General features: G+C 40.1%; 1 long non-coding RNA gene across 1 annotated transcript in view; it reads left to right on the top strand.

Annotated features, from left to right (window-relative positions):
- The first annotated feature begins 379 nt into the window (after nucleotides 1–379).
- The window catches only part of LOC103658827, a 41,206-nt gene continuing 16,083 nt past the window's right edge, over nucleotides 380–25,502 (top strand). Inside the window, exons 1-2 of the long non-coding RNA XR_567285.2 lie at nucleotides 380–429; nucleotides 1,145–1,237. This is a non-coding gene — a long non-coding RNA (uncharacterized LOC103658827). The remainder of the gene's footprint in view (nucleotides 430–1,144; nucleotides 1,238–25,502) is intronic.

Genomic DNA, 25,502 nt, shown 5'->3' with positions numbered 1-25,502 from the left:
ATCACGGAGCAAAGAAAGTGGTTTCTTAAGATGGACTCTAGACCTGGTGAAGATGCTGTGAAAACTGTTGAAGCGACAACAAAGTATTGAGAATATTATACGAACTCATATGATAAAGAAGCAGCAGGATTTGAGAGAATTGACTCTAATTTTGAAGAAAGTTCTACTCTAGGTAAAATGTTATCAAACAGCATCACATGCTACAGAGAAATCGTTTGTGAAAGGAAGAGTCCACGGATGTGGCAAACTTCACTGCTGTCTTATTTTAAGAAATTGCCACAGCCACCCCATCCTTTGGCTACGACACCCTGATCAGTCAGCAGCCATCAACATCCAGTCAAGACCCTCCACCAGCAAAAAGGTTGTTGATTTGGTGAAAGCTCAGATGATGGTTAGCATTTTTTAGCAATAAAGTATTGCTCACTTAAGGTATGTACATTGTTTCTTTTAGACGTGATGTTAGTGCACACTCACGACTACGGTATAGTGTAAACATAAGTACGCAGTACAAAATCAGAAAATTCATTTGAGTTGATTTATTGCAATATTCACTTTGTTGCAGTGGTCTGGTACTGAACCCATAGTATCTCTGTGGTATGCCTGTATTAAAGAGTAGACTCCTCAAGGAATTAACTTTCATAAAGAAGGGAGGGTGTTGGGGTTAATGTAGAGCCTGAAATCAACCATAATACCTGGCTTGCTAAAATGTAACACGGAGGCTGCTGAGGGCAGGGAAGGTTTTGGAGAAGGGCGTAGGCCTTTGGAATGCTGAGGCCTGTGCGACCACTCTGCCGTTGGAATGCCATGGGGAGTTGCCTTCCCGAAACTTCCCCTAGCCCAAACAGTCGCCCTGTGAACTAAGAGATGTAGGCATTGTCCCCTAGGCTATGTTTAGCGGGACTCATAGAACACGCAGATTAGCATATTGTATCTTTCCCGTAAACAGATCCCCCCAGTTTCAGTAAGACCCCTTGTCATACATGGCGTGCTTGAGAAACAGTGATGAGGATTTTTGATTATCCTGAAGGACCAATGAAAGTGGGAACAAAGAAGGGCAAAGGGGGCTTCCCTTCTGACCTTTGGCCCCTTTGGCTTCTCTGCTTTCCCGGCAAAGTTTGGAGTAATCTTTCATCTGTTGGTACAGGGATTGCTGGCCATTTTTGGCAAGTGGTGATCCCGACGGACCATCTTGCACGGACACTGTATGGACCCCCCGAAAACGAGAAGCCTGTGAGCAGTAAGTTGGCATCAGCTCATGGCTGAGTTCGGAGAAGTTTCAGGTTTGGGTTTTTTTACGGAATTAAAAATTCTCTAAGAACTCCAGAGATGGGGCAAAGCCTCTCTCTCGAACAGAGACATATGTTAAGGTTTCAAAGCAACTCGTAAAGGCTTACCATTGCTACTATATTTGAGAAACGGCTCCTAAAGGTGAGTGGGGCTTCTGTAACGGAGGACCGACTTCACAGTGTATTAGAGGTTGTTATTGAAGAGAAGCCGTGGTTCCCTCCCTGAGGAACTTAGATTTAGAAGTACGGGAGAGAACTGGAAAGAACTCGGGTAAAAATTGACAATGGGTAGCTAACGGACTTTTTTAAAAGAGGATCCAGGTGGGACATAGTTTGGTATTTTAACTAAGTTAAGTCTATCAATTTAATTAAGATAGACTTGTCTTTAAGGTAATCAGCATTAAATCTAAAACTTTATCGAGATTTACTGAAGGTCAAATAAGCTGTTAGCTCTGTTGCAATTTGTTAGCAAAAGGATGATTCATAAATTTGCCATCTAAAGGATTCCTGTGTAACAGTTCACAATTGGTTACTTACTACCTAGTCTTCACTGGAGACTAAGATTTTTAAGAGTGCAAAATTCAGTAACTCTGTATGTAGAAAAGTAGATACATAAGAAAGATACAAGGAATTGGAATTTCATTCTTGTTAAAGGTTAAAGAAGGTAATTTTGCCCTAAATCAGAATGGTTATTGAGAGAGAAATGGCTTGGGACAAAATCTGAATGCAAAAGAAGTTACAGGTTTGTGAAGGGAAATCTTTGGAACAAATATTAGGTGTGGTCAGGACAGACTAAGATCAAAAGGATTTTAAAGGTACAGTGGTAGGATTGAAATTCTCTCTGTTGAAAAGACAAAATTTGTTTTCTCGAATCCTTGGTATGCTCTTGATAAGAAAATGTAAACAAAGGTTTTTTTTCTCTTTAGTCTGTCCGGAAAGTTTCTATGTTTTGCCTTTATCAAGTCTTTGACGATCCCTAATCCTATTTAGGCATGTGCTTTAAACATTTCTAAGGTTTTAACAAACTAGATTTAAATCATGAGTAAAGTCTCATTGACTAATTAGGCTTGTGGGGTTTGTTACCTTTTGATACAAGGTCAACAACACTAGATATTCTGGCTATCGACGTGTTTCATGTGTCACAGAAATAACTGAGTGTTTCCTTGTCAATTGCATCATAAAGAATTACCAGATCATTAACAATGTCCATTTCTGAGTTTATAATTATTCTTATTCTCTTATAAAATGAGGTATGACTTAGGACAAATACAGGTTTTTTATATCCTTAAAAACCTAAAAAACTGAAATGGGTAAAAACTTCTAGAACTAAAGCTGCATTCAAATTAAACAATTGGTAACATGGGACTAAATGAACTAAAAGATAATTACAGTTTTGTGACTTTTATTTAAAACACTGCTGATTCTCTAATGTTTGCTCTTCCGGATTAAGGAAACTTTTAAGATACCAGTGACTTACAGAAATGTGATAAAATATTCCTTTGTAAACAAAGCATTTGTGTAAATCAGTACTTGGGGTCCCTCAGTATTTGGTCTGGCGTACTGAATATGACGAATTATGTGAACAATATCTGCTCAAAATCACTTAGCTGGAGTTCCGATAGTGGGTAATATGCTTCAGGGGAAAGGTCCATACGTAGATGGTGGGACAAAAACTTGGATGGACCCTCGAGTCTTTGAACAATGCTCTTTGTGCAAAATGAGCTTGGGAACGGATCCCTGGTCAGGGCACTCCTCAGGGCTCTTTGCCTCTATTAAGCAGGGCCCCAAGAACCCTTTAGCGAATTGTCAATAAATTACAGCAAGCTATTCAGAGACCAATCAGTCATAATCAGACTATCATTGAGAGCACATTCTACCCTTAAACACACGATGCAAAAACAAAAAGGGAGATAGGGGTCCTATAGCACAATTACAGAGAGCATTGCTTACTCTAAGTCTTTCTAAATTCTGATTTTGAAACTCCTGCCGCCAAAGAAAAACAGTTTAAACTACACTCCTCACCAAAAACAGAAGCCCAAGTACTCTGGAAGGACCCAAACATGGGCATCTGGCAGGGGCCAGTAGAACTCATAACATGGCAGCAAGGCTAAGCTAGTGTTTCCACTAAGGACTGACCAGTGAGGATCCCCACTAGAAACATTAAACAGCACCATGGCCTGACACGGTCAGAATCCCGTCCCTCAGACGAGTCACCTGGATCTAGGAGAAAAACAGCCGCCCTATGTGCGCCTCCCCAATACCCACAAGGCCAAATTCATGACCTGGGGAGACCTCAAGACGACGATGCAGAAAGCTGAGGAGATTGTACTCCTGAGAACATGTCCCTGGCTATGGGATCTGGGCGTAACACTAGCTCTACCATGGTTTGTATTCCTGTTTCTTTTCTCGTGCGGCCTGAGTGCATCGCATTCTTTTATGGGGCCTATGTTATAACCCCCCCCCTCTGGAAACCTGTTACTTGGGCTGATGCCCCTTTTCCTATTTTCAACAATGCCACTATCCCTGTTAATCTTACCAGAGGTTGGGAAGAATCCAAATCCGTTTGAATCAGGCGTTATCTGACATCAGACGACCCAAGCGCTTCCCGGTATGACCGTGGATGTCTCAGGGAATTACCGTCCCTAGTGTGGCAGGTGCCCCTCTATCTCACTTGGTTCAGACTGCTGCCTTTGGGGATCAGCTGCTGTTATACCACGTTATACCACAAAGGAATTCCACCTTCAACGAATGGAAGCTACTATTGAATATCTTGGGGGAAGAACAAGAAGCCTTTTAGCCTATTGGCAAGGCCTCTTATGTGACTGGGCTCACAGATCCATCTGTGTTACCCCCATGCCCTGGAACCAGACCATACATGATAGGGAGAAGATAAACCAATGCATGGATCATTTCATGATAATTTAACTTTCGACGTTCAGCAGCTTAAAGGATCAGATCTCGCCTCACAGCGCTTCATACAGAAGCATGGCAATCTCTTTAAACAACTGGGGTGGCTTAACCTGGCCACATGGTTTTCTTCCACAAAATGGGAATTCTTAGGAGGTCCTATTGTAATAATAATTGTTTTTCTTCTCATCATAGTCTGCAAAATTGGAATAAATGCCCTATCCACTGCCATAGATGCAAAGTGTATCTACACGGTGAAACTGTCCCAAGAACTACTTGCTACCGCTTTAAAGAAACAAAGGGGGAGATGTTGGGGTTAACGTAGAGCATGAAATCAGCCATAAGGTTTCGGAGAAGGGTGTAGGCCTTAGGANTGCCGAGGGCCTGCGTGACCACTCTGCTGCTGGGATGCCGCAGGGAGTTGCCTTCCCGAAGCTTTCCTAGCCCAAACAGTCGCCCTGTGACCTAAGAGATGTAGGCATTGTCCCTTAGGCTATGTTTAGCAGAACCCGTAGAACAGGCGAATTAGCATATCGTATCTTTCCCATAAACGGATCCTCCCAGTTTCAGAAAGACCTCTTGTCACACATCCTGTGCTTGAGAAACAGTGATGAGGATTTGTGATCACCCTGAAGGACCAATAAAAGGAGCAAAGAAGAGCAAAGGGTCTTCCCCTCTGAGCGACGACCCTCTTGCCTTCTTCTCTCTCTCACAGCAAACTTCGGAGTCATCTTTTCATCTGTCGGTACAGGGATTGCTGGCCATTCCCGGCAGGAGGGAAGTAGAATGTTCCAGGCTGGGGATTCTAAAGAGACAAGATAGCCATTTGCATTGTGTAGAACTTGAAGATACTCTTATGATAGTTGGGAAAATTTGATAATCTGAAATGTTGGATAATGTAGTTGTGTTAATGTTTTTTTCTTAGTGCTGATGGTGGTGTGGTTATATGGGAAAACATTTTCATTTTGGAAAAACATCCTGAGGCATTTAGAGCTCTGTAAAATGTCAAGATGTGTGTCACCTATTTTCAGATGGTTTGGTCAAGGGGCAGTACGTGTTCACGTACTCCAGGGAGACAGAGCAGCTGTGACAATCCGCATGTCCTCCAGTGCAAGTGAGGGTTATATGGTTGGTTGGTTGCCTCTTTCAGAAAATTGTGGGTTTGAACATTGTAAAATTTAAAAATCCATCTAAATAATACCACAGTTCACAAATAACATGTCAGGGAGGACAGTATAGTGAGGGCACATATTTAGAACTGCTTTCTCTTGTGACCACTTTGTAATGCGAATGAAGAAATACAAAGCGGTATAAAGTCTACAAATAAAGTGAATGTGAGGAATACTTCTGCATAGTACTTAATTTCTATAGATTCCTGGAATCGGCCAGTGTATGGGAAAGGGGGTACTTGAAGAATAGAGGAGTAAGTCACACCCAGAATAGTGAAAGGGCTACAGGTGAGGAAAGGCCACCAATCAAGTTCTGTTATATACCCAGCTCTTCTAGTAACGTATTGTATTAAATACAAACAGAAAATTACGAACAGCTGCCTAAGTGCTTGCAAAATGAAAGCCCAGGTGAAACATTCAAGTTATTTTGGAGTACAAGAAAATTTATAAAGCAAAAGATTACAAAATAAGCAATGAAAAAAGGGAACAAATCCTCAGATTCTAATTATATTCTTAGAGACCGTCGAGGATTGAATCCATAAAACACTGCAATGAAAAACCGAAGAGCCCTTTAAAGTTAAAAATACAATTGCCAAATATATTAAATACTAGAGTTGAAAGATAAACTCAAAGCATAACAAAAACAATTTAAAAAATAGGGACTCAACCCAAGGAGACCATGTCAATACCTTGCTACTTAACTGTATTTCAATTAAATCCTCATACAGATAAATTACCATTCCTAGTGGCCTGAAGCCAGTGTACAACACAGGGGCTATACTCCCAACCATTAGTTCAAGTTGGTAAGACCCACCGAGTACTTAGTTACTGAAAACGGTCCAACAAGAGTAGAGAAAAATAGTAAAAGTTAATGAAGTAACGTCTCTGAAGAGGGAAACGAAAACAGGAGAAAAAGACAGGTATACTTCTCAACACTAAACCTAGTATTCGAAGACAAAATATTCAAAGAACAGGAAAAATCTAAAAATTCTGTATCAGTCAAACTTAAATCTTTTTAATTTTTTAAACATGACTAGGGAAAATAAAATTTTTAGGCATCTGAAGACTACAGTATTTATGCTTTCTTAGGACGTATCATTAAAATGTGTTCCAGGAATATTAGGGCATGATATCTGACAAAGGACTATAAAAGATTTGAATAATTTTTATACCTCAGTAATAAAGCAACCAACCCAGTTAAAAATGGAAAAGTACTTCACAGAAAGATCTTTAAGTGACCAATGAACACATGAAAAGATTTCAAATAATCAGGGGAATGCAAAGTAAAATCAAAATGAGTTACCACTACACACCTATTAGCAGGGTTAAAATTAAAAGGGTGGTAAATTTTGGCAAGGTGGTGAAAAGTTGAACTCTAGACTAATAGGATTATAAAGTGGTAAAACTACTTTGGGAAATGTTTTGTCAACTCCATACAAAAAAGCGTACAACCACGTCTTGCCAGCATTCACATGTGGAACATAAGGAATAGCACGGGGAACATTAAGGGAAGGGAAAACTGAAGAGGGGGACATTGGGGGGGGGGGAGACAACCATGAGAGACTATGGATTCCCAGAATTGGTCTGAGGGTTTCAGAGGGGAGGGGTAGTGGGGGGATGGGTATTAAGGAGGGCACGTGTTGTAACGAGCACTGGGTGTTACATGCAAATAATCATTGAACGCTACATCAAAAACCAATGTACTGTATGGTGACTGTCATAAAAGCGTACAACCTAACAAGGCCAGTTCTAGATTTTTAACCAAGATAAATGAGAACCTATGCCCATGTAAAGATTTGTGCCTGAATGTTCACTACATATCGTCCCCTAATCGTCCCATAGTGGAAATGTTAATAGGGGAAATGAATAAGCAAGTTGTGATAGAACCACACAATGGAGCGAACTACAGTATGGATATAGCAACAATGTGCTTAAATCTCATAAAACATACGGAGGGAAAGAATGGAGACACAATATATACCGCAAAATTCCACTTATATGAAATTATAGGAAAGGAAGCTCTGTAGTAGAAAAATTTTCTCTGGTTTGGGGTGGGAGATTGAATGCAGATGTACATAAGGAGTTTTTCTGTGTGATGCACATCTTAATATTTGTGGTGGTAGACGTTTGTCAGCAGAAATCGGAGTGGTGTAATTGGAAGATAGAAACAGTGATTCTTTCCTAGATTCTTAAGTGGGAGAATGGCCCCGCTGACACTTTGATACTAGAGTTCTAGCCTCCACAGAACTCTGAGAGAAATGAATTTTGTTACTTCCAGCCATCGAGTTTGTGCTAAATTTGTTACAGCAGCTCTGGAGAACTAATACAATTTTAAAAATAGCTCTGGAAATAACCCACAGGAAGAACTTAAAAGTTGTTGCCTTTGTGGAGAGGATTTGTGAGGGGGGTAGAGAAGAGATTTCTCTTGCTTTGTTCTTTTATTTTTTTAGTGAAACGATTTATATTTGATTTAATACTTAACATGGATAACTGAGTTAAACATTTTTAAAAGAGTAATGAAGTTGAAAAGTTTCCAGGGTCAAATACAAGTGAGCAGATAACTAGGTGGGAGTTCAGATGGCTGAAAATAGGGCAGATTCAATCAGAACATGAAGGTTTGAACTTCTAATAGGGCTGAGTATCCCAAAGGGCACAATGGCATGAGCTGATTGGTCTACTGAAAGATTCGATAACTAACTCGAATAACTCTAATTTATCTAAAGACTGTCATTTTGCAATAATAAAAAGAACTTTGACCTCAGAGTATGTGACTAAGTGTATGGTGTGTGTATGTCTTCTCTCTGAGGATTAAATGAGAGGCCAAAGGTTGCGAGAGGATTTGCTTTCTCCATGATTCAGACCCTTTATGGAGGAAAACGAAAGAATTAAGAGATAAGAACGGGAGCCTTGCGCTTGAGGATATATAGGGGGGATCATCCCAGTTAACCTCTTGGTGCCTTTGCACCCATGGAGACCGCAGCCTCCATTCTGTATGTTTCCTCATTTAGTTTGTTGCATCTCAAGGTGTTTCCAGTGGTCTCAAAAATACAAGCCCAAATCAGTTTCACTTTGCTTTATTTATTTATTCAAGATTTTATTTATTTATTAGAGTGCACAAGCAGGGGGAGTAGTAGAGGGACAGGAAGAAGCCGACTCCGCACTGAGCAGGGAGCCCAACTTGGGTCTGGATCCCGGGACCCCAGGATCATGACCTGAGCCAAAGGCCGACACTTAACCGGTTGACTGAGCCATGCGGGCACCCCATACATTGCTTTACTTCAGACAGGAAGTACATAACTGGTGTATGTCTCTCCTCCCCTCCCACTTTCTGTATATGTATATGTCTGTCTGTCTGTCTAGCTAACTAGCTATACATGGGCACCACCAGAGATCCTGATTCAATATGTGCGGAATGGGGACTAAGATTTTTTAAAAATACTGTATTAAAAAAAAAAAAAACAACACACCTATTTCTAAGTTTATAAGAGAGACAAACTGATTCTTTGGCTTTAGTTCTAAACCATAACAAGTAACCACAGTACATATTTGAATTCAGTCCTGTTCTACCAGTCCTGCAGCTCCGTGCAACAGCTTTGCTTCCATTCCTGTAACTTTGGAATATCGGCCAATCTCTAAACTACTCACTTTCCCTAAATGTGATATAAACTGTAGATAGATTGTGTCCTGCCAGCACAGTTTCCCCTTAGCAAGTAAGAAATTGAAGTTTATATGAGATATTAGATTGTCAAATGATTGTCACAGTTTTATTTATTTAAAGTTACACATTTTTCTTTTTTTCTTTCCCATACTGAAATACAGCTCAGAATCACTTTGGCAAAACAGTAATCTGACCCAAGTCGGTCTTCCTCTCCTGATTTCTGAGTAATGGACTTCATGCTGCAATGTGGGTGCTTACGGCTGACTGGTGTCAGCACCTGCCTCTTTACATGGCAAAGCTTTCATTGGTCTATGGAGAACTGAGAGAGAAAAATTCATAAATCAGCTGAGTTTTATTGAAGGAAATAATAATCCCTGGAGTGTATAGTGTATGGTGTTATCCTCTGGCATAATTCTATAAAACTATTACATTACAAGGTATTGAAAGTTAAGCATTGCAATACAAAATTCAAAAGATTTATTGAAAGACAATGTTCCACACTTAAATCATAACTGAAAATTGTGCATTATGTAGTAAACGGGGTAGGGAAAAGTACCCTTAAAAACATACTGGAGAAATTGAACTTCATCAAAATTAAATCTTTGGCTCTGTGAAAGCCTCTGTTTAGAAAATGAAAAGACAAACCACAGGGAGAAAATACACAGGATTTATATCTAGAAAATATAAATTGCTTTTAAAATTCTCTTTAAGTTCAGCCATCCATTTAGAAAATGGGCAAAAGATAGGAACAAATGTTTCACCAAAGAGGTTACAAAGATGGCAAGTAAGCACATGAAAAGAAAATCATGATCAACCATTAGAAATGCATATTAAAATCACCATGCAACACCACCATGTACTATCAGAATAACAAATAGTGACAAGGCCAAGTGCTGGTGCATAGTAACAGATTCACTCATACATCACTGGTGGGGGTGTATCAGTGATATGGACACTCTGGAAATAGTTCGGCAGTTCCTTTAACTAATGGACTTACAATGCAGCCATCCATTGTATTCGTGGGTGGTATGTATCTCTCTGAATACTTCCACAGAGAGACCTGTAGGTGACTGTTCTTGGCAGCTGTTAATAGCCAACTACTGGAAATTAACCAAATGTCCCTCACTGGGTGAATGGGTAAACATCCATACCGTCTAAAAAAGAAATGGACTATTGATACACTAATTTGCATGAACCTCAAGGAAAATAGCCAACCTCAGAAATTTATATACTGTGTGGTTCTAGTATTATGTAACATTGTTAAATGACATAATTATAGAAAGGGAGACCAGATTAGCAGTTGCCATGGGTTAGGGATGGGGGTAGATGTGGCTATAAAGGGGTAGCACAAGGGAGTTATGTGATGATGGCACTGTTCTCTATCTTGACTGTAGCGATGGAAACACAAATCCACAGATTATCGATAAAGTTGCATAGAACTAAACACACACATGCACACAAAGGAATGTATGTAGAACTGGTAAAATCTGAATAAGCTCTAGTTTGTTCCAGTGTCAGTTGCCTGGTTTTCATATTGCACTGCAGTGATACAAAATGTTAATGTTGGGGTGAGCTGGGACGCCTGGGTGGCTCAGTGGGTTTAGTATCTGCCTTCGGCTCAGGTTGTGATCCCAGTCCTGGGATGGAGTCTTGCAGCTGGCTCCTTGCTCAGCGTAGGCCTGCTTCTCCCTCTGCCTGCTGCTCCCCCTACTCCCCCTACTCGTTCCCTCGCTCTCTGACAAATAAAATCTTAAAGAGAAAAAAAATGTTGGGGTAGGCTGGGAGAAGGGTGCATGGAATCTTTCTGTACCTTTTTTTCCCCCAACTTCCTGTGATTCTATAATTATTTCAGTTAAGAAATATCAGTAATGTTTGTTTCAAAGTCTGAGAAGGCCTCTGTAATTCTTGGAAGCTAATTAAACCATGTTTAATATGTGTTCACTTCAGGCAGTTTGATGATTCAGTAGTTTAAAAAAATAATTACTTCTATCGTATAATAGAATTCCCCAAAGAAGTGTAAGAGTTCAACTGGTAGAGATCTGATGATACAGGTCAAATGTTTTAGGAAAATTAATTTTTTAAAATACACAATCCAGTGTAAGAGCGTGTGTGTGTGTGTGTGTGTGTGTGTGTGTGTATTCAATACTTGAAAACGTCTTTTGATTTAGACAGGTTGGTTACCAAATATCTTCTTGGGGAGTATTATTCTTTATGAGCTTATATCTTTCTAAGTTTTAAAATTTGTATATTTTACTTTTTTTGTGTTTTATCCCAATTTAGTTTTTTAAAAAGTTTTTAAAAAGCATAGTTGTTATTGAAATCTAAAAAGCAGGGAACCACTGTCATACTGCCCTAGTGTATGTCAAATATAATTCTCTATTAAAATACTTGATTAACATCTTCTCAGAAATTCATCTGTTATAATGAACAGGGTACAGCTGTGTTTACATTTTATTTTTATACACATGGAATTCTGTTGAAAGAAAGGATAATAATGTTGGTTCCTGTCACACAGAGAATGTGTTGAAATGGCACACATTTTTCCATTTTTCCTCATGTTCTTGGTTAAAATGTCTAAATGCCTGGTTTTTCTTGGATAAATTGGAATGGGCTTGAAAAAGTCCACGCTGGCCGATTTTCCAGTACTGTCTTGAGTTTCACTATGGCAAATGGAATTGATTTCTATACACAATTAAAACGTCACAGTTCAGAAATTGATTAAAAAGGAAACACAGGCATGTCCCAGGGAATTCCTTGAGCCTAGTTTTCATGTTTTATTTTTTCCAAAGTGAGATCGATTTTTATGTATAACTATGAAATTGTGTTTCCTATTTATGAAAAAATTTCTCATTCTGAGAATATTAGGGTGTCATACATTTACTGTGAACTGTAAACTTATTTTCCAAAGGAATTTTGTGGTCCTGGAGTCTTGAATACTTTAGAGATCTGATCATTGTCTTGGTTTCTCCTACCTGAAACCATCAGTAATCACCCAATGGCAGCTTCTGACTTAAAGTTTTGCCTGTAATCTACTCACCAGAAACTGTGACATGGCCTCTGGTTCTTCTCAGAGAATGCTGAATACCACAGGCCATCAAACCCACCGATAAATCCATGTATTCTTTTGTCCCTGTTACTGAAAGGATTTTCTCTTCTGATTGTACTACTGTCTGTGCTAACCTTGTAACTTCAACCAGTATATTTAAAACATGCCTAGCCATCTTGAACACAGAGCAAGAATTATTTATAAAATATACTAAAATTACTAAATTTCTCTTTCATCTTAATATTCCAGGCAACATGCAGATTGACATTTTTGCATGTGTCTCTGGCCTAGAAAACAACTTCTAGCTTAAACCTTAAAAAGAAATCTCATAACCTTTTTTCTCAAGTTATTATTATTATTATTACTAACAACATATAATGTATTATTTGTTTCAGGGGTACAGATCTGTGATTCATCAGTCTTACATAACACACAGCGCTCACCACAACACATACCCTCCCCAGTGTCCATCACCCAGCCACCCATCCTTCCCACTCCCCTCCACTGCAGCAACCCTCATTTTGTTTCCTGAGATTGCGTTTCTTATGAAAGATGTCGTATATATACAATATGCAGCCATCAAAAAATGAAATCTTGTCATTTGCAACCACATGGATGGAACTAGAGGGTATCATGCTAAGTGAAATTAGTCAATCAGAGAAAGACAATTATAATGCATATGATCTCACTGATATGTGGAATTTGAGAAACAAGATAGAGGATCATAGGGGAAGAGAGGAAAAAATGAAACAAGACGAAACCAGAGAGGGAGAAATCTCATAACTTCTAATCGTGATTTCTACTACCGTATAATGAACTTTCTTAGTATTTTGTGTTCTGGAGCCGACGGGTATATGATTATGGATTTGCTATAGGGGTACTTGTATTTTTTCACACAGATACGCCACGAGGCCAAGATGCCTTCATATACTGTTCAATGTAAGTTACAACCAGGTGCATTTAGTTGGAAAGTATAGTGATCTGGGAGCTTTGACATATTCTTGGAATCTATTTAACAGCTTAATTTTGGGCCTTCGAAGTTGTTTTGTGGCATAGTAAATGTATGCGATAGACTTAGCATCTCTTCCTGGGTCATGAGGACAGGCCATGAGCAGAAGGAGCAGAATCCTTCCATTGACCAATCTAGACCCTTTTCACCAGTGCTTGCTGAAGTTTGATGCTTGCACCCAGGGGTATAGAACATGGAACATATGGTGCTTGTACCCAGTGTTGCATGGGTAGGTTTCTTAAAATAGTTATATATTTATGCTAGTGTGTATTACCATGCAGCTAAATTTTTAAACCCATGATTTCGCATCTGTTCTTTCTTAAGGTGAGTAAATTTTATTTAAAGAAAATACTTTGTGAAATAAAATACGTAAGATACATAATGTTACGTGAGGGTGCCGAAAATTTTGAAGTTATTTTGAGTGAATAAACTTTGTGAAACAGTGTTTAAGGTGTGGAGACAGTGTTAGTACTAGAACACAGGAAGGGGGCAGAGAAAACAGGAAATGTATGAACATGTAGTATTATAGGCAGGTGTTTGCTAATTGTTATCCCATTTAAACTTCTTCAAACCTATGAGTTAGGAATTGTTACCCATAATTTGCGGGTGACAAAACCTCAACTAAGTGGCAGAGCAAGAATTCAAACACAGGTGTCCCTGCTTTCAATGCCCATAAACTCTTCTCTTCAAGGGAAGAGAAAATAATGCGTAAGGCCAAACAGACATTTAGGCGGCTGCACTTCTGGGTCTGCCAGTGACTGAGTGGGCTACTAATAAATTGTTGCTTGCTATTTTTCATTTGTAATGGATGCAGAGATTGACCAGTTATACTTTGTTTTGCAGGTATCACAGCTAATACCTTTCATTTGAGTAGAGCTTTTCAAGGAAAAGCTAAAGGTAGATTACTTTATTATTATTATTTTAAAATTAATTTAGCTCATTGATTCATCAGATCAAATTATCTACAAAAAATAAAATAGATGATTATGGGCAATGCCATTCTAACTTTGTTCTACTATTTGAAGTACCTAGTGTTCTTTTGAAAAACACTATTGTTCTTTGAACTTAATTATGAGACTTGTATTGGGGAAGGCTCAACTTAATAACTAATCACAGGAACCTGGTAATAGGTAGAAATCCAGATAAGGAGGAAAAGTGCTATCAGTTGAAGACAGCTCTTTTAAGAAGGGTTAGTTCAAAGCTAATCTTCCTTACCTCCCTCAGAACTGAGTCATACGTTTCTAGTACAAATGAGAATCTTGATTGTCAGGCTGTTCATTCTAGGCAATACGTGGCAGTGAAAGTGAGCTGTTCTTCATCTTCTCTCTCAGGCCTCCAACACACACTTCACACACCCCGCAGACTCCCCCGTGCACCACACACATACGGCTCCATAGGGCACACACACCCCTTACAGCACCCAAATGCACACACCACACCACACGCCCCCATACATTCTCATGCACACCACACCCATACGCATTCACACCACTGCCACGCACGCACACACACTCCTGCCTTAGGAACCTGGAAATGGGAGCAATAGCATTGCCTATTGAGATTTAAAATAACCCACTGGTAAAGGTTCCAAGTTGAGATCTACTACCTCGCCTTAAAGCCCTGTTTCATACCAGAGAGTAAGGTTTACCTGGGGCACGTACGAAAATACGGTCTGCGTCCTGCCTCAAATTCGTAGGAAGGGGCCTGAAATTTCTGTTAAATATGCCGCCCCCTTTGAAAGCATGGTTCCCTGCATAGACTTGTCTAACTTGAGGGAGGCGGGTTTGATTTACCTGCCTCTGGCGAAGCTTTTGTTCAGCCCTGCGTTAGCCAGCCCCTCTGATGGGCCTCTGCCCCCCCCGCCGTTTCTCCCGCGAGGCAGGAGGAGGCGCACATCTCTGGCCCAACTTGCTGGTGAAGAGGCCCTTCTAAGCTGGGGGAGACCAGTCCTGGGGCTGAGGACAGCCTCCCCCTGCCAGCACTACCTCTGCTTTCCCAGACCATCAGTGGCAACTGGCCCTTGTGGATCTGGGAACATCCTAACACTAAGTTAGCCCCAAGAAAAAGATCCAGGCCAGAAGCTGAATCGTGGCTTGGAGGCTCCCATGACCGAGGTTCATGGCTGCCTTGTGCACTTCCTCCCCGCGGGGCTGCAGGACAGGGGCCGCCAGGCTAGTGGGACATGGGCTGATGTTCTTGCTGGAGCAGCTGCGGCAGCAGGGGCCTTGTGGGCCAGCGGGATCGAAGGGCTCGGATTTTCTTACTAACCCCGCTGCTCGTCCGCCCCACCGTTCGTCCCCTAATGCCTGAGCAAGAAACATGGCTGCAGCGGCTGCGGGGGCAGAAGATACAGATGTGGCGTTACCATAACGCCCTGAGAAACTAAAACTTCTAACACTCCATAATAAAAAGCAAATTTTGATATGCCGGGCTAGAGGAAAGACTTTCTATTCTCTGTATAGAAAATGATACTGCAGAATTGTATGAAGGAGGGGTCAAAAATGTAGGGAGAATATTAAGTGGTGAATTAGGCAGTGAATATTAATAAGAATATACAATTTTTGTAGATTTAGTGTTGGTTTTGACATTTACCAGCTTCCTAAATTTGTGAATGCTTGTGATTTCTTTTGTCATTCTAAATAAGTAATCACTTTCATACCTAATCTTACCCCTCCCCCAGCCCAGGAATCACTGAATTATATAAACTCCAGTACCAACCAACCCTGGATCTCATCCATGGAATTATAGAAAAAGAATAATCACACAGTCTTTGCCAGATTCCATCAAAGAGCTCTTTATCCAGGGAAGATGCTGCCTTGCCCAGCTTATGTGAGTTTCCCTGTTGCTTCTCAGAAATAACCATTTGTGTAGAACGAAGTCTGTGTCTGCCCATCAGAATGAGAGTCCATTAAATAACCAAATCTCATTCCATGTTCATCCAGCCACTGCCTGATGATTTGGCTCTCCTGGTAGTTTTCTAAGAAGACTCTGCTGGTCAGTTTCGTGGAGCGTGTCACTGGTTGACGCTTGCTGTATATTACGTGGTTTATTTATCAGTTCGTTGTGACCTTTGTGAGTGTGAATGTATGCTCTTGAGACTCAGCCATCCTGGGCCATAAAATCAAATTTCTTTTTTTTTTTTTTTAAAGATTTTATTTATTTATTCGACAGAGATAGGGACAGCCAGCGAGAGAGGGAACACAAGCAGGGGGAGTGGGAGAGGAAGAAGCAGGCTCATAGTGGAAGAGCCTGATGTGGGGCTCGATCCCATAACGCCGGAATCAGGCCCTGAGCCGAAGGCAGACGCTTAACCGCTGTGCCACCCAGGCGCCCCTAAAATCAAATTTCTAAGCTGGAAAGGCTGTTGCAGGGCAGATCATGAATTGTGGTGTCTATACCAGGGGCAGCACCGCCTTATAAAGAACCAATTTGCACCTAGAGGAATGCATTCCAGTAAAAACTGTTCCTAGACAACAGTTTCAATTTTCTTTGTACAATGCGCCCATTTTCCTCTAAATCCTTGTATTTTATGAAAGTGGAGAGCCTTTTTGTCAAGAAAGTCACTTCATAACTCAATTCGTAACTTCAAAAGGAAAGTCAATTATTACTTTTTTCTTTTGTTCTTTTCCAAAACTTCAAAAGGTACCATTCTTGACAGTTTTTGTATGATGTGTGGGAACTATCCCATTGAAATATGTTGCTTTAGCACGTGTCACAGCCCAATGCTACTTTCCCCCCTCAGATTAGGAAAACGTTTCAAGAAAATTCAAATGTAGTCTAGGAAATATGCACGTTTCTTTTTCAAAAGTACTACATAAACTCCTGTGGTTTTTAGAAAGTGACCTGTACTTGTTGTTCTTTTAAAGTGCTTTTGTTGAGTTCAGTTGTTCTGGGGCCTAGAAGATAAAAGACACCTCCTGAATACTTGGAGCTACATCTAGCATTAGGAGAGAATGAACTCATAGGACCTTGTGACCTAATGCAAATGTTACTCCATTTCACAGATGGAAACACAAGTTAGAAAAGAATTGTCCAGTATCTTGAGGATCTTTGTCTTCCCTGTCCATTTCCACTATGTACACAATATCCTTCCCCACCTTCCTCCTCTCGTGCCATCCAGCTAAGTGGGCTGTTGTTAAGAACCAAACCACACCCCAAAGTCAGAGAACTGGGACACCAGGTTAAAATAAAAAAGCGGTTGGGAAGCAAGGATTACTGTTTTATTGTTCTTCTCATTAGGTAGTTCAGGCATAAGTCCTGAGAAAGGTTTGCAGTTCAGAATTCCAGAGGTTTGGCTGCATGGATTTTATCAAAGCACCAAAGGTGATTAGTTTCTAAGAAATGTTTTTTTAAGATAATGATTTATTCGGTCGGATCTCTCTCCGAATTTTATTTCCTGTCCGTTTATGAGAGATACTGATGATTGTTACTCTAGAGATGCTGAAGTTTAACGTTTCAGCTCTTGTTTGCCGAACTAAATACAATTGCTACTTCACTTGGAATGACATTCTGAAGAGCCTCGGCCTTGTCCAGGTTTAATCACTGTAGTCGATGTTGTGGTGCGCTACCCAGATGCCTCCTCTACGATCAAAGTACTCATTGTCCCGCCTGCTGACGGCTCACATCTGAGTACCTCTCAGGACATGGCCCTCTGTTGAAGGGAGCTGCTTCACCTAAGTTTACGAACTCTCACCCGAGGTAGACCATGTCCAGTGACTGGTGGAGGCTGGGGAGTAGCGGAGGCTCAGCCGAATTGCCTCATCCAGGACAAGTCTGAAAAGGCTGTTTCGTGTTGCTGTTCGTAGCATCATGTGGCATCCGGTGAAGCTTCTGTTGCACCGAACTTCAGCTTCTGCCCAATCCTGTTTCTCTCTCTCCCTTAAAGGGAGTTCATCCCCAGAGCATTCCCCAGTAAGATTACTGCACACAAATTTCTCTTCCTTAGTCTTTTCCTTGGAGACTCTTAGGCAAAACAATCATATCTCCCCTTATTTTTTTTACTTTGAAATATGAGCTGTCAGTTTAATTAGTAGATTTGAGCTTCTGATTTTCATTTAGTTTTTAGTAGTGGTGCCAGCGAAAGAATATGTCCCATTCGGAGTCAGTAGTCACAAAACTGCTAATCTGAAATCTGTTTACATAATCCATTAGCCTAAAATATGTACTTAAATGTACAAATGCATTCATGGCTAGTAGGATCATCAGTGACTATTAAAAATTCTACAAGTGACCAACTTTTCTGATGGCCTGTTTAGTTTCTTTCATAGTCCATTTAGAAATTCTTTCGGCCTTAGGCTACAGGGAGAAATTTAACTCAAGAGACATTGTATTTCAGTGCTCCCATCCTCCAAAAACAGTAAGGGTACCTTCAGTGAAAACATGATGATGACCTAGTTGGCGATGACTTTGGGAGGTTGTTCGATGTCTACTATCTTTGTGAGGAGTTACATGATGAAAATACAATCTATGATTTCTCCCTATGTTTGAATGAAGGAAATCATGAGAGAAGTAACATTTCTATGGTGAGTAGATAAAAGTCTAGGTTGCTTCTGCTTCATAGGCTAAGAAAACATCTGCAGATAGAACATTCAACTGTCTCCGTATCTTCATGACACGGATCATTCAGTTCCCAGCCAATTTCCTGTTACTTCTCTTATATCAAAATAATATATGGTGCTCCCCCCCCCCAAACAATATGTTGTTAATAAAAGTGAGAATAATGACATTTCTCTTTAGGCAAATTGCACATATTGTCAAAACCTGCCGTTGCCTTTTTTTGATTTGTGAAAATCATAAGTGGCCCTTTTTATATGTGACAGTTGAGAAATAAGATAAATCATAAATTTGACTTACTGTGTAGAGGCCGGGAATCAAGGCTTATGAAACCCAATTCTGAGGGCAAAATTCCTCTTCAGTGGTTCTTGAGAAAAGGCAGAAGCTCATCTTTATTTCAATTTAAGGGCCAGTCACTTACAAATTTTGACTAAAACCAGTTTTTCCTTATTCAAAAGTGTATTTTTAAGGAAACAGTAGTAGATTTTTAAAGTTATGGCTTTGTTTTGTGAAATATTACAGTTTATCAGTAGTATATTGGTAGAATTTTTGTGGAATATTTAAAACCATAAGAAAAAGTTCAAACTACATAAAATATATTTAATCTTATTAATAAGACTAAAAATAATGTATATTGATGGGAGATAGAATTATAGTTGGACTAAGAGCCTACAAGGTACTTTAAAAATTCAGTTTTCTTCAGTTTTGTATGACATGAGGACAGAGCAATGTCATGAAATTATTAAAATACACAGTCATTATTGTATCCAAAGCACTAACACGTCAAAGTAATTGAAATCATATAGTGCTCCCCCGCCCCTGTTTTTCTGTGCGCACACACACAAAATTGTACATCTCCCACAAGGTGTGGCGCACTTTAAGGATGAAGAGATCAGGGTACGTTCCAGTTCATCAAAAGTGTGGCAGGCCCTGAAGATGATGTGACATGAGATGCACTTTGTTTAGGAAATGTATTTTTTCTCACAGTCTTCACCTCTCTTGGGCTGTGATTCTAACACCACTGGGTGCCTCTCATCTTTATCTCCGGTTTACTCATTGCAGTGTGAGGATTAGCCCCCCGGGCTGCTTTGGGCTTTAGGCCCTTGTGACTGCAGCGGTTCTCCTTGGACTGATAGCATAAGCATGCCTCCTTTGGGCTCTTCCCCAGGGAGTGAGCCTTTTCTTCCCTCTCCCTGCTCCACCCCCACACACCTGCACACAGAAATCTGTGTGCTGGCCTCCAGAGCAGCTTTCACGGAGTGAGGTCCAGGCCTATCCCATTTTTGTTCCAAACTGAGAGAAATGAACCTCAAAAATCACACCCCTTTCTCAATCCTGGCTGTACTTCTACCACCCTGCTTTGTTTTTCTTGACCCTTGATGTAGTTTAGTTGTCTAAATGCAGCCATGTTTCTAAGGAGATACGAATGTGTGCTTTGAAGAACCAATCATATAATTGAGCCATTTCAAGGAGAGATGTCATTCTGCCAGTTCCTGGTTAGTTCCTACCCAGTTTTGAGAATCCATTTAGGTCTTTTCAAACTTGTTCACATATAAATAGTAAAGCATGGCTATAAGAAAGAAATTGTAGGAATCTATCCAAGCAGAGGCATTTGCCCATCTTCAGAGGAGTAAAATAAGGTTATCATCATCCTACATGTATCTTATGAGGCGCACTGGCTTTTTTATACTTAATGTATCAGAGGAAATTATATCTACTTTGCAAAGGAACAAACCTACATGTCAGTGGAAATAAGAATCCAGAGTCGTAGAATTTGATCAAACAGATGCTATGGTCAAAGCTTTTTGAAAGTGGTCTTCAACCAGAACTCTACACAGAAACAAAATGTGAATCTGCTCTGATGGTGGTGAAGGGTGGTCATAGGGTTGATGGAGCCCCAACTGTCCCCTCCAGCAGTGGCCATCGTCACCCCTTTAGAGTTCTGAGTGCTCTTCACATCATGATTTGAAAACTACATATTAGTCCAACCTTTACACTTTACAGAGGGCTCCGAGGCATGGAGTTTTAAGTGACATTACCAGAATATCCCAGGTAATTTATGGCAGAGACATGGCTTAAATCCTGTGTTTCTTACTCATAGATCAGGGCCTTTTTCATCAAGACATAGACTCTTACATGTCTACCTTTGGATCATCATATAAATATTCTGTAATCTATGAATTTAATGGAGGGACAGTATTTTTAAACTGTCTCTTAATTTCCAAACAATTCACCAACTCACAGTTTTTGAACCATTTGAGTGAGGAGGCTGAGCCCATCAGATAGTTGATCAAAAAATATTCCATGAGTTTAAATAGAGTCTCTTATTTAAATTAGTTCCGAATCACATTATTCCATGGATGGCAAAGAAAATATAAATAGCTCAAAAGCATTTCTGCATTTATCCAAAGACCAAGTTGGCTGCTAGTTGGCAATTTTAAGCTGATAAAGAATAAAGGCCACCCTATTTTAAGCTCTTTATCCAGTTTGCTGTCTACAATGATTTCACAGCTCAGGCAGGAAGGCTAGCTGGGTAAACAGAATATTCACAAATAAGTTCTGTAGAATCCAGTGTAGAAACTGAAGCAGCTAGGGGAGTGGTTGGCCTTACGACAACTGTGGAGTTTGAGTCAAAAATAAAAGTACTGCTAGTGGTTCCCCATTGACTCAGGGAGTGGCTGCCCAGCCCTGGAAGTCATTTCTTTGTGTTGTTTTTCTGTTCTAAAAGAGAAAACATTGAATGCTTATAGCAGGGCATCGAGCTTGCTTAAAAATTTTTTTGAAAAGACTAACTCCATCTATCTATTATCTATCTAGCTATCTATCTCTTTCTCTTTCTTTCTTTCTTTCTTTCTTTCTTTCTTTCGCTCTCTCTTTCTTTCTTTAAAAGATTTTATTTACTTATTTGATAGCACAAATGGGGGGGTGCAGAGCAGGGAGCCTGATGTGGGGCTCAATCCTGGGACTCTGGGACCATGACCTGAGCAAAAGGCTCAACAGACTGAGCCACCAAGGTGCCTTTCTTTCTTTCTTTCTTTCTTTCTTTCTTTCTTTCTTTCTTTCTTTCGTTTCTTTCGTTTCTTTCGTTTCTTTCGTTTCTTTCTTTCATTGATTTATTTATTTTAGAAAGAGTGGGGGAAGGACAGAGGAGGAGAGGGAGAAGGAGAGAATCTCAAGCAGACTCCCTGCTGAGCGTGGAGCCCCATGCGGAGCTTGATCCCAGTATCCTGAGATCATGACCTGAGCCAAAATCAAGAGTTGAATGCTCAACTGACTGAGCCACTCAGGTGCCCCCTCCATCATCTTTCTTACTAGTGACCTCCATTTGGTCATTTTTGCCTATGGGGAAAAAGCACAAGCACAGATAAGTGGATTTTCTTATTTGTGATCAGAGCACATGCTTGCAGACTTCTCAGAGCAAAAGAGGATTTCCTCATTTGGGGCTCCACATTGTTCTCTAAGCAAAGTAATCCCCAGTGTCTGCTAGCACATTCCCTTTATGATTTCATATGAAATCATTATGTCTGCCTGGACTCCATGACTCATTTAGTGGTATGAAGATGTAAATGCACTGGGAATGACATCCTCCTTCCTGAGTAGGCATGCTTTTTGTTTTACTCTGACAACACACGTGTACAAAGGCAGGTGTGACTGAGGGAGTCACTGGCCCTCAGGGTCATTGCAGTGAGCCTGTGATCAATTGACCATTGCACACTGCTGCAACAGGTAGGAGTAGGGAAAGATGGGATGCTGGTAAAATTATTAGGGGTGAGGGATTGTATCATTGTAGCCATAATAAAGTGCTTCCTTTGTGGAAGGGTGTAGACCTCAGAGGCAAAGTCCATAGGTGCTGAAAAGTGGTAGGGCTGGCTCAGCAAGATAGGGAAGTGGGAAGAACTCAAAGATTGTATTTAATGTCTCTTTCTTGTTCCCTTCCTCCCTAGATATCCAGCCTCTTCTAACTGCCCTACTCCCTTTACTCACAGGATTCTTTCTCCCTTTAATATTCTGCCAGATAGAGGCACCTGGGTGACTCGGTCTTTAAGCGTCTGCCTTCTGCTCAGGTCATGACCCCAGGGTTCTGGGATCAAGCCCTGCATCGGGCTCCCTGCTTGGTGCCTGCTTCTCCCTCCTCCACTCCCTCTGCTTGTGTTCCTCCCTCACTGTCTGTCTCTGTCAAGTAAAAATAAATTCTTAAAAAAAAAATTCTACCGGATAGACATGGACCCTGTAAAATGAATATCTTCCTTGGTATCTTTAGGTGACTTTTGCTCTCCCTCCATTCTGCTAGGAAGATGTTCAACTATTTTGGGTTAAAGTACTCAAAACAGTGGGTTAACAATAAGCAGTGTGGTGAGGGATAAGCCGAATGAATTTTACAATTAAACAGGCCTGGGTTCGATGATTTGCCTTGTAATTTTGGTATGTCTTTGGACAGATTCTTTAAATTATTTGAGTCTCATCTGTAAAGACTAGATAATAATTTAAAACTCATAGGGTCATTTTGAGGATTAGGTGAGGTATGATATATAAAGGGCTGGTAATACAAAAATGTTGGTTTGCTTTTTTCTCCTTTCCAGTTTGCTGCCAAAATCTATAGATTATCAGTGGTATTAACTCTCTGAAGTATCTGATGGTAGATATTTTGAGCATGCAAGACATCAAAAGTGTAAATTTCCAGGGAAAATTCTTTTCTGAGAAGTTCAAGTTACATGTGTGAGCGTATTTGTATGTTAAGGAACACGTGCAGGCACAGGAATTTAATCATGTGTTTCATCTTGATCTTTACCCCAGGAAGTTGGCTCATTTATACTTTATCAAATGGCTCCTGCACCTTCTGGCTTTTGGTTAGGTTTGGCTGTTGGGTAACTCCTGTAGAAAATCCAGTTATTCATTCTCCTTGATACCTTTTGGATAGATTGCACAGAGTGGCATTGTTGACTGAGGCCATTAAAGCTCCCATTCCCTCCATGCTTGCTGCTGGTTGTCAATCAGGGAAGGTAAACAGAGTGACCTCTCTACTAGATGCCCTACGGCTACTTGTGCTCACCGTGAAAGGTCGGTCACTCAGCCTTTCAAGGTGGACATCTCTGTATGACTCTTCCTTCCGGTTCCAATGATTGCTCCTTCCTCCTTGTCCTTACGGACTTAGGGGTGTGTTAACTCCTTGTAACCAGCTTAGCATTTTTGCACTGCTCCTTGTGATTCTCCTACACCCACACTTCTGTAAATAGTTGCTTTGTAAATAAATCCTCCTCAAATTATCCTACACCATCTGTTTCCTGTTGAAATCCTGATTTGTACACCAGCGAACACTGTGGAATTGGAGAAGAGGAGTAATTCCTGTAATCTAAGTTAACAAGGTTTGTAGATCAGAGGTCCAAAATTTATAGTGTGTTCTCTATGACATGTTTTAGCTTGAAGTGTCTCTGAATAATGAGCATTATTGTTTAAACCTCTTCTGTGATCTTTCTTCATGATTAATTAATGTTACTTGGGAAACAGAATCCAAAACCAGAAGAGAGAAATAAGACTACAGATGTGTAGAATATACTTTCATGCAGACATTCAAAGAAATTTATTGAAATTTTAATTTTCCTTCACAATTATGCTCTTAATTTTGATGATTTTCCCTTCAATATTTTTGAATTCAGTGCTATGTCTGGGGTATAGAGCTCCCTCAAACCCCTTACACTGGATATTAAGAAAAGCCCCACTTCAGACTATTATTGAAAACTAAGAAACTATTAAGACCAATTTGCTAATTCTATGAATCCTCTCTTCCTGTTGCATCTTATTTCTTTAGATTTAGTTTTGGACAGATTTGGAAAGGCAACATTAGCTAGAAGAAGAAATTTCATGGGTGTTCAGGAGCCTGGGATGAAGATGGCATTGATATAAGGCCACACCTGACCCAGACATGGGGTTGGTCGGTGATGGCCAGGGGAGGAGTCTCTCACCACTCCCAAACTTACAAACCCAGACTCCAGATGGAATTTATTTTTTTATATGAAAATAGAATCCAAGAAAGAAATGTGTATTGGGGCAAAGAATAATTCTTCTTCTTCTTCTTCTTCTTCTTCTTCTTCTTCTTCTTCTTCTTCTTCTTCTTCTTTTAACTCTCTGGGTACTTTTTCTTTATCAAAAGACTGATGATTATGGCAAGGCAATCTTGAAAATACTGATTTATGCTTTTCTCAGGGCTGGAAAATTTTATTTTAATTTGAGCTTTAAATAACTTTTTTTACGTTATATTATTCACTTGGCAGCGATTGTTTCAAAAGATGGATTGTACTTCCCTGGCAATCTTTCCATCTGTTAATATAATAATAAACGTAAATCAGTGCATATTTCACAGAGAACTAGCAATATCTTCCATTTTTGCCTTTTGGTTGGCAGTGCATTAACTTAGAGTGTGAGAAGTCTATTGCTGGATGTACAGGCTTTTCTACTCACTACACTTTGCATTTGCAGGGCAAGTAATTGTGCAGTTACCGCACATGTGAACACAGAAGGGCACGATTAGCAATCTTACTATATGACGAGTAATACAGGATAACCCAAACAGAAACTATTGGTTTCTATGTGGCTCTTCAGAAATATTCCTTTCATAAGATAGCGTAAATACTTGTGAAAAGTATTTATACTTGTATTCCAGTTTACTTTCTGAAAGATAAGAATACTGTTACTGTTTTGTTTTTCCTAATGATAAACATGTTGATTTAATTAGAATACCTTCCTCTGAGACTTTTTGGTGATACGCTGAGCAGGGGTCTAATATTAGGAGGCTTTCCAGCAATTGCTTGATAATTCTAGAAACTCTGATGAGGCAAAGTCAGATACTTGGGGCCAAAAATCTCTAGAAGGTGTCCTT

Source organism: Ursus maritimus, unplaced genomic scaffold (assembly GCF_017311325.1).
Source record: "Ursus maritimus isolate PB19 unplaced genomic scaffold, ASM1731132v1 scaffold_3, whole genome shotgun sequence".
Lineage (NCBI taxonomy): Eukaryota > Metazoa > Chordata > Mammalia > Carnivora > Ursidae > Ursus > Ursus maritimus.
The sequence above is the reverse complement of the archived record's forward strand: the minus strand, read 5'-3'. Positions and strand labels throughout refer to the sequence as shown.